Raw genomic sequence first — 10,377 nt, forward strand, 5'->3', positions numbered from 1 at the left:
TCTTTTTTTTTTTAATCAAATAATTTCTGATTAGTTTCTAAAAAACACCTGTGTTCCTAGGAACACTGTTTGAAAATCACTGGTGTCCTGCGTTTTAGTGCTTGTGTTACAGAACATACTAAGAGCGCAATCCTAACTTGCGCTGGAAGCAGGCAGGCCAACCGGGCTGCAGCCCAAGGCAAGGGGGATGCATCCTCTTACACAGTGTCATGCTGCAGCGGCCCCAATGGCTCTACTTGGATCTGTGCCACCTGATCCAAGCGCAAATCCGAGCAGCCTGGGACTAACGGGAATGGGGTCAGGATCCGGCATAACTGCTGGGTCTTGGCCCAGCCTCCTGCTCCCCGCCTGCCCGCCCACGGTCCCCACTACCCTCCTGCCCTTCCCCGCCCTGAAACTCCTCAGTCTCACCTTCCCCCTGCCCTCCCATGCCCCCCCAACCCCTGTGTCCGCTGTGATTGGCCAATGCAACTCACCTCATCCCCAGGGCCCACGGCAGAGCGGGGAGGCTGGGGCACATCTGTGCGCTGGCCTATCTCCCCTTTGAGTGGTGCAAAAGTGCTTCTCGATTGGGCTCTTAGTGTAAGTGCTATAGATGTTTGCAGATAGATGGAAGAAAACAACTTTTCTTTTTTGCTTGCTTCTGTTTGGTTTAATATGATGGCACTGGTATATGCTGAGAAATGCTCAAGAAAAATGTCAGCTGTCCAATTCTCACTCTGCAGGGAAGCTGAGGCCCCAGTTCTCCATCTTTCCCCCCCTCTTTTTCCTAAAAACTATGTTACTTTCAAGGTAGTTATTCTGGCAGGGCCACAGATTCCAACCTGTCCGCTGTACTTTCTGATACTATGGCCTCACACCGTGAAGAAAGGCCTTCTGTATTGATCCATTTGGCTGAGTTATCTGCTGCCAGCCAAATGAGTGCGAATGTTTGTACTGAAATTGATTGAACACAGAAGCACCTCCATTGGAGCATCTGGGCTGGAGAGCTGCAGCTGATTTTAATTATTAAAGTCATAGAGTTTCAATCTGCAGCTGGAAGACATACTTCCAATAGATTTCTTTTTCCCCCTTTCCCATCAGTAGTTCTGCTGCTATGCCCAACTATGGGTGACTCAAAAGGGGGCTGTTGCTTTAGGGTCTGAAGTATAATAGTTCCATAGATCTTGTTACATCTAGTCCTTCGCCATGCGCACGGGATAATTCGCAACACTTTTTGGGGGCTTGCCAGAGTGGATATCCAATGAGTTAGAATGGCTTAATTCTTTGAAAGGACATGGCCTGGCTGATCTCTGTTCTAGGGCTTTTGTGCTACACTCTGTCTCGCGGCTAGACTGGTCCTCCTGGAGAAGAAAGAATGTGCCTTAAATAACTATCTGACCATATTTCCATCTTCCTGAATCCTGAGAAGTAAAGTAGCTGCCTTCTCAGAAGTTCTCTAGTTATTTGGGAGATGCAGTTTCCCACTCTTAAGAATTCTTCCGCATGATGTAGAAATGGGACAATTTCTTAGTGGTAGAGCCCTTCATACTTCTCCCCAGGTTCAGTACTTGGGATCCCCAGCTGAGGTTGGAATGACCCCTGTCTAAAAGACTTGGCTAGTCTGTGTCAAACGTAAGGCCCACTGACTGGATCTGGCCTGCCGAAGCAACTTAATTGGCCCCTGTGATAATTGGGCTCTCGCAGCACCACCTTTTCAGCAGAGCTCCTTCTGCTGAGACTTCAGGAGGGAGAGATGGATGAGGGCCTCAGAAGTCAATGCACGTAATGGGAGAAGGAGGAAGACCAAGAGGAGTGAGAGAGGGAGATACTGAAAGAGCCCAATTAATACTGCCCTTTCAGCAGAACCTCTTCTCTCATGGCATCACTTCACAGAGCACCTGAGCTTCAAAGTGATGTCCTGGCAGAAGTGGCATGGCTGAAAGGGTGGCCCATGTGATACTTGGGCTCTCCCAGTGCAATATTATTATTATTATTATATTAATTTATACCCCGCCTTTTTGCCCAACGGGCACACAAGGCTGCTTACAATTTAAAAGTACAACATGAAAAACAATCATTAAAAACAATTTACAATAATTTAAAAAATCTAAAAACAAACAAACCCTGTGGATTTTCATATAAAAAGCAAGAACGCCAGCCAGCCTGTCAACTATTAAAAGCTTTTTGAAATAAAAAGGTCTTCAGTCCACGCTGAAACGTTAGCAATGAGGGAGCAGTTCTCAGTTCTAAGGGGAGGGTATTCCACAGTTCGGGGGCCACCACCGAGAAGGGCCTCTTCCTGGCCGCCCATAATTGGGCAGCCCAATAATTGGGCTCTCCCATATCTTGAAAATATGAACAAGATTTGCACATTTTGTCTTCTGCCATTTGCAGCTAATGTATTTCTAGGTGAGAATAAGGTGCTTATTTTGGACCATCATCTGCTTAACGACATCATATCCTACTTAATGACGTCACTTCCAGCCCTCAGCAGGAGCCATGATTGCTATTTGGCCCCACTGTATGAAACACCTCTGAGATAGACCAGTGGTCTGGACTCTGTATATCACAACTTCATATGACTGCTATGGTTCTTGTCACAGTCCCAGCACATTAGGAAACCAAATGATTTGTAGCCCGGATTATGGCTCATATTAGTTCTGCGTTTTGAGACGATTGTCCAAATACAGATTCTTTGCCTCCACAGGAAACTAGCCGAGCTTTTTGGAGCAGGTTGCAGGGGGGTAAAGAGAGGAAGAGGCACAAAGAGCCTTCCGTTGTCTTCTCAGAAATGAAAGCTTTGGCACATAACACCATCTGTGTGACATAGATGCGTTTAGACTTGACGGTTTTTCATCCAAAACAGCTGGAGATTCTGACAATTATAAATAGCCTCTGCTGGAAAACTCAAAATCACAAAGCCCTTAAGCACAGGTGGAGAGAGTTCTTCAGAGGCCTGAAGAAGAACCATCATACTGGCTGCATAGATCTATCTTCTCTTGAAGGGTTGAGAGCCCAAGTCGCTCCCATGGCTGCGTAGTACAGTTCAGACACTGTAATCTTGCTTTGGAAACTGAGATGATGTATAACAGAAGTGGGAACTGAGTTCACCAATACTATTCACGCTCCAAGGATATCTATATCTTTGATTAGGGGCCCAGTTCTTTCCAACTTTCCAGTGTGGATGCAGCCACACCAATAGGGCACGTACTGCATCCTGAAGTGGGGAGGGGTCGGTCACGGAGCCCATCTCAAGGTAAGGGAATGTTCAGGCTGCATTGTGGCTGCATTGGCGCTGGGAAGTTGGATAGGATTGGGACCTGTAGGCCGCTTCAATTGAGAGATTCATCGTTCTCTTTTCTCTGATTAACTGTGATGTAATCCTGATCCTGAAACCTGATGTGATCCTGAAACCTCGTCAGCTCATGTCATTTAGTAATGCAACTCCAAATTTTGATTGTCTCCATCAGGGTGTTATCGCACAAGCTGCCTGCCCCCTTCTGCTACAATAGGTGACCGTGTGGTTATAAGGGTCTTCAACATCCAAGTATTAACCAGTCTAGTTCTGAATGAACCCAAAAGTCCTCCCAAGTTAATAACAGAAGGGTAATTTATTTTCATATAATAAAGTGCATGGTATTATGGAGGCACAGAATAACAAACTATACAAACATTACCGCATTAAAAGACTAATTAGAGAACATTCATCTTCACCTAAGAGGTCTCCCTAATACACTCCAAGTAAGAATTAACAAGAGGTCAGCAGAACCCAAGAAAACTCACTCCTTCCTTACTGACTGGGGGAGGCTTTATAAGTAAGTTAGCTCACTCCTACTCCTACCCCTTTAGCCTCACAGATGTTTTTAAGCTCCTAATTGTAGGTTCAATCACCCCAGATCAAGAGAGAGAAAAAAATATCTCAACTGATATTTAAAGTGAAATAGCCCTAATTCTTACTTTTCCATGACAGGTGTCTCTGGCGGAAACCAGAACCTCAGTTGTTGAAGGGGAAAGAGTTGCATCTGACTTTTTTTTGGTGGATTTTGCAAAAAGTCCAAAGCTGACTTGTACCATGTCCACTGTCCATTTGCTACTGAACTTGCCAGGGTAAGTCAAGGTCCCCAGGGGTGTTCCAGGATCCCAGCCTATCTGCCTTCCCACTGCTCTGTCCTGGTCCAGTTCTGCTATTCATGGCCTCAACAACTGCCCTAGGAAAGGGGTTCTACCTGCGGGTGTCATCCTCCTTTCACTAGGCTGACCTCAGCCCCCTCCCCAAACTCAACAGCCTGGATGACCTCCAGTTGGAGACTCTTCTCATCAGCCTTGGTTGGCAACCTTCAGTCTCGAAAGACTATGATATAAGCCTACAGCACCCGGTATTCCCAGGCGGTCGCCCATCCAAGTACTAACCAGGCCTGACCCTGCTTAGCTTCCGAGATCATGGTATAAGCCTACAGCACCCGGTATTCCCAGGCGGTCGCCCATCCAAGTACTAACCAGGCCCGACCCTGCTTAGCTTCCGAGATCACGGTATAAGCCTACAGCACCCGGTATTCCCAGGCGGTCGCCCATCCAAGTACTAACCAGGCCTGACCCTGCTTAGCTTCCGAGATCATGGTATAAGCCTACAGCACCCGGTATTCCCAGGCGGTCTCCCATCCAAGTACTAACCAGGCCTGACCCTGCTTAGCTTCCAAGATCAGTCGAGATTGGGCATGTGCAGGGTAACAGTTGCTGTCGGCCTTGCTCAGTGTTTATTTCCCCCCCCCCCCAATGATCTGTCTGCTCCTTCCTGTTCCTCCTCCTTCTTCATAGCCCTCTCACAGGTACACCTCCACTCTCAGGGAAGTGGTTGGGCTGGCTCCCTCTCTTTCTCAGTAAGCTTGCTTCCTGACACCCCCCCCCAACTCTTTTTGATGTTGAAATAATTGCACTTCAGTTCTACATGCGTAAACATCATTTTAAATCAATGCAAATATGTATGGGGCTTTAAAATCTGCAATATGTGGCAACGCTAGTTGTATGATAAAACTGAGATTTAATCACATCATCTTTTTTATCATAAAATAACAGGACAAGTTGTCGAGATATCTTTTATCAAGACATAACAGGAACTGTCATGGATACATAGCATTAGATTTGGTTATTTACAGGTAAACCGTAATGTGGTTTTCATTGTGGGTTTGCTCATCGGAAAAAAACTGGTTGCAGTCTGAATTTTGTTTTTAAAAGGCAGGGAATAGCTGTGCTCCAAATGAATGATACAAAATCTGCACGTTCACACAAGTGTGTTTGTGGTTGCAATCCTATACACATTTTCCTGGGAGTAAGACATACTAAACACTATGGAACTTACTTCTGAGTAGACATGCCTAGTACTGTGCCTTAAAATCTATTAAATAGAATCTATTATATAGTAACAGAAGGCGAAGAAAGAAGCAGGATATGAGACATGTCCAGGGTGACCAGATGTCATAACTGCAAAAGAGGACAAGGTACTCCAAAATGTAGGACTTCCAAGAAAAATGTAGGACAGGACACAAGAAAAGCTAAAAACACGAGTATATTGATTTCATGTGGTTAATTTAAACAATATTAATTATTAAATTAAAACTATACTACATATAATTTATGAGTTACAAGAAGACTATGTGCTGCCTGCTTACAGGGAAAAGGAGGACATCCAAGTTCTTTTCTAGGATAAGAGGCTAAAAAAGAGGACATGTCCTAGAAGAAGAGGAAGTCTGGTTACCCTGGACATGTCAAAATCCTGACAGTCTCAGCTTGTGAATGCCATTCCCAAAGAGTGAAGGAGAAGGTTACAGCATACCCCTCCTAACCCCACAAAAGGACACTAAGGTCCTGATTCTTATAGGTAGCAGTGCTGGTTTGTGCACACTGCTAAGGAGTAAAAGTGCCATCAAGAAGTTTGTGGCAGCCAGACAGAGGAAAGTGCAGGTTCAGAGACCAGGTCAGGCAGGATTGGAAGAGCGCTGGGAGCTGACAGAGGTGTGTATGCCACTAAGCAGTGTGGGGGCATTCTGGGGCAGGGGAAGGTTAGGAGGGAGCAAAACTGGGTGGCGGGGAGGAGGGCAGTTTCAGGCCAGGGAGGGAAGGCAGGGATCCGCCAGATCCTAACCCACCCCCACCCCCAGACCTGCAAGCCCTCCATGGGTCTATTTAGTTCCAGCTGGAATAGTTCCAGCTATTGCTGTGGCAGCAATTGAGCTTGTCCAGATTAGAGTAGCCCCATTGGATAACCAGTAAGGAGCACAAGGGAACAAGTATTCTCCCTTATCTCGAGAGAACTTCCTGCACTCTGTACCTGTGTGGGATAGAGCGGTGGCCATTTCGCATTAGCACTGGGCTGGAAGACACAAAAGGATGGAAGAGGAAGCGAATGCCCACCAATCTTTCCTCCCTGCTGGGATTGGGGGACCAGGCATTTCCCCCCCCCCCACCCCACCTTCAGGGGTGAAGGAAATGCCACAAAGCAAGTGTCAGTGAAGGATGGGTTCTACATATCACCTAAGAAAGGTTTACATGGCCGTATCAGTCAGCCATGACAGTTTTATTAAAAGAGTGCCCTTTTGGGGATATTGTGCTAAAATGAGACTTGCTGCTGCTGTTTCTGATTTTTTAATGTATGGTTTTTTTATTTTTTAATTGATTTTTAATTGACGCATTGCATTTTATTGTTTTGTGGTGGTTTTTATTGCTTCTGGTTAGCCACCTGGATTATTTTATAAGAAGCTGGAATACAAATGTCGGCACTCAATCCCAACAATGTTTGCCTTCCTCTCTTCTTTCCCCATCTGTGGCCTGGCAGGGTGGTTTGTTTGCAATAGACTCCTGAAATGTTAGCATAGTAACAGGGACACAACAAAGGCCTGCCTGTTTTTTTTTGAATGACATTTGTTTTTTTGGAAAGAAGGAAGTCAGATTAATAGTAACAACAGAAGAGGAAATTCATAGAAAAAAGTCACTTCTAAGCCTCTGGATTCTGCTCGAACACATACCCACATGCTCAGATGCCTGCATGAATCAGAACCTTATTAGAGCACCCACCATGTTTTTGGGTGCCTTCTACTCCTGAGGGTATTTGTTAAAAAGTAAACACTGAGTCCTACGGAATTTACTTTTGTGTAAGCCTGCACCGGATTCCAGCTATACTCTCAAGGGATTTAGGTTACACTTTAATTCATGTGTAGAGACCATTTCATGGAGTCATAACAGTGGATTCTCTCTTCTCTGCTCCCCACCCACTTTTGAGTGTAGGTTCTTTCATGTGCTGTATGACTCTTCCAGTGGAATTATGTGCAAACAATTGTGGTATTGGTCTGTGACAACAGGAATCATTGACTTATTATCCTGGAACTACTATATTTGATCATTTACACAAACCCTGCCCAAGGAGCAGACAAACCCTATCTCTCACAACTATGGTTTTTGATTTGTTCCTCTTGTTCCTCCAGGAAAGAAAAAAAAATCCCAAGGAATTTCAGCTTCTGCATTTGATTTGAAGATGCTGTATGTTTTTGGTGCTTCTGAATCTCTTAGGAGTCATGTCCCAAGTCAGGAATCTTACAAGAGAAGCATAGCCACCATTTTCTAAACCAGTGGTTCCCAAACCTTTTAGCACCATGACCCACTTTTCTCTATATTTACACATGCTTGCAAACTGCAGGAGGGGGCTGTGGATGGGGGCACAGCCACCACTGCTCACCACTTGGAAAAGTCTGCACCTGGCACCCCCCTTCAGTGGCACCCAGGGTAAATGCCGTGGCTTGCTGTACCTTAGATACACCTCTGATTGCAGCCTACACTCACTTAAATCAGACTATCTTTTGAAAGCCTGACCACTCTTTCACCTTCTGTAGGTGATAGATGCAACCATAAAAGGGCTGCTACTGTCTCCTCTCTGCTGTTTGTATTTCCTCTCAGTAGGCTCCACCTGATGGCAGGAATCTTAAATCTCAAGCAAGAATGAATGGGCCATGATGGTTTCTTCTACCACTTTTAGTAAAGTAAGCTGTAAGTGATCCTTGTGGGAAATGATGGCATTCCTCTCTTTATTCCTCTGGGCAGGAGGTCTGGTCTAGAGGGTAGAGCCTCCATTTGCCTGAAGATAACATCTGCAGGTCGCCAGTTCGAGGCCACCGGCACCGTGCGACCTTGAAGAAGCTGACAAGCTGAGCCGAGTTATTCCATCTGCTCTGAGCGTGGGAGGATGGAGGCCAGAATGTTGCAACCAGATCAGAAAGAAACATCTGAATGTTGTGGTTTATAGATAGATAGATAGATAGATGATAGATGATAGATGATAGATAGATGATAGATAGATAGATAGATAGATAGATAGATGATAGATAGATGATAGATAGATAGATAGATAGATACTTTATTTACAGTCATCCGACCAGCTAGACACAGACAAAAAAACAAAACACACAGAATTAAAACCAACACCTCTATACATATATATAAAATCATAAAATCAGAGGTTTACACTCTCAATTTTCTTTCTTACCAACTGTGCAGCATAACAAAAGCGGGCAACCCTGAATGATATATCAGAGTATACATCAGAAAGCAGAAAAGCAAGCTGCTCCTCCACCTGCATCCCCGTTTCAGTACCGAAAATCGGGGAGATTTAGCTCTCAAATCATTGTAATATGGACATTGCAAAACAATGTGAGCAGTTTTCTCCACCACATTTTGAGGGCAGGGGCACAGTCTCTCTGAATAGGGACACCTTGCTTGAAAGATAGAACCTTCTTTCAAATTGTAAAAATCCCTACAGGGATTTAATTAGCCTGCCAATGTAAACCGCCTTGAATAAAGTCTGAGGAGAAAGAAAGGCGGTATAGAAATACCTGTATTATTATTATTATTATTATTATTATTATTATTAGGTCTCCAGTTCGAGGACACCCGCAGCTGAGAATGGTGAGACCTTGAAGCAGCTGACAAGCCCAGCTGAGTGATTCCACCTGCTCTTGGTGTGAGCAAGAAGTGTCTTGGCTGCCCTCCATGTGAGAGATGGAGCTGCTTGTCAGCCTGCGTGGGAGAACTGGTGGCCAGAAGTGAGACCAAACCAGGAAGATCCATTCTGAAATGTGGTTGGTTCTTGAAAGAGAGAACCTCTATGTTTGTAAAAATCCCCTTGAGGGATTTAGAAACGCCTGCCTCTGTAAACCGCCTTGAATAAAGTCAGAGGAGTAATCCGATGACCAGAAAGGTGGTATATAAATACCTAGTTAATATTATTATTATTATCATCATCATCGTTGGTCTCTTTTTAAGGAGACACCACCTTAATACTAAGAAGAGCAAACTCAGGTTGTTGGATATTTTCAATCAATCAAAAAACCAAAAATAAGATAGTGGTTTCTATGTACAGTACTGCTCCCCAGTTGCGGTCCTGCTAAAATCTTGGATTGCCACATTATTTTCTACAGGCAGCTCTTGCTTCCACACCCCACGGGAGAAAAATATAGTGTCTAATAAAGGAACTAGAAATTGGGCAGGCTGTGTGAGAATCAGCTAAATATAGAGTAGTTGAGAGTAGGTTGCACTATAAAGAAGATTGAGAGTAGCTGAGACCTGGATCGTCGGCATGTGCACTGAAAAAAGAAAAAGGAAAATGCAGGAGAGTGGAAGACAGGACTTTGACCCAGTGGTGTAGCTAGAGGGGGTGCAAAGTGCTAGGTAGAAGCATGCAACTGCCCCTCCCCCTTGGAGTCATTCTGGGCAATGGGAGCAAAATGGAGGCATTCACCTGGCTCCATAGTTGAGGGGCCCCTTGCATGCTGTGGTGAGGCTCTCTGCAAAACTTAGTGCTTTGCACCCCCTCTAGCTACGCCACTGAATTGGCCCCTTAGCCCTAATTGGCTCAAACCCCTAACAGCTTACAGTAAGAATCTTGGGAGTGAGGGTGCATGTTGTTATTATTATTATTATTATTATTAACAGTATTTATATACCGCTTTTCAACTAAAAGTTCACAAAGCAGTTTACAGAGAAAAATCAACAAAACCCCTGTCCTCCATATCAAGAGATGTGTTAGGAGCAGGGAAACTCATTTATTTATTGCATCTTTATACCACCCTTCCTCCAAGGAGCTCAAGGCGGTGTACATAATTCCTCCCCTCCTTTTGTCCTCACAACAATCTTGTGAAGTAGGTGAGTCTGAGAGAAAGAGGCCCAAGGTGACCCAGGAAGCTCCATGGCTGAGCCAGGATTTGAATCTGGCTCTTCCAGGTCTCAGTCCAGCTTCTGAACCACTACATCATCTTGGCTCTCATTTCATGCTTCAAAATTCACCGCCCTCCACAATGATATAGTCCTCAGGCTTCACATCTCCTGCTCCAACACTACATAGCAGAGCAGGAG

At 44.9% G+C, this 10,377-nt stretch overlaps 1 pseudogene; it reads right to left on the minus strand.

The window, feature by feature from the left end:
• Positions 1 to 4,604: 4,604 nt before the first annotated feature.
• On the minus strand, positions 4,605 to 4,724 carry LOC136658022 (5S ribosomal RNA; annotated as a pseudogene).
• Between the last annotated feature and the right edge of the window lie 5,653 nt (positions 4,725 to 10,377).

Source organism: Tiliqua scincoides, chromosome 7 (assembly GCF_035046505.1).
Source record: "Tiliqua scincoides isolate rTilSci1 chromosome 7, rTilSci1.hap2, whole genome shotgun sequence".
NCBI classification, from domain to species: Eukaryota; Metazoa; Chordata; class Lepidosauria; order Squamata; family Scincidae; genus Tiliqua; species Tiliqua scincoides.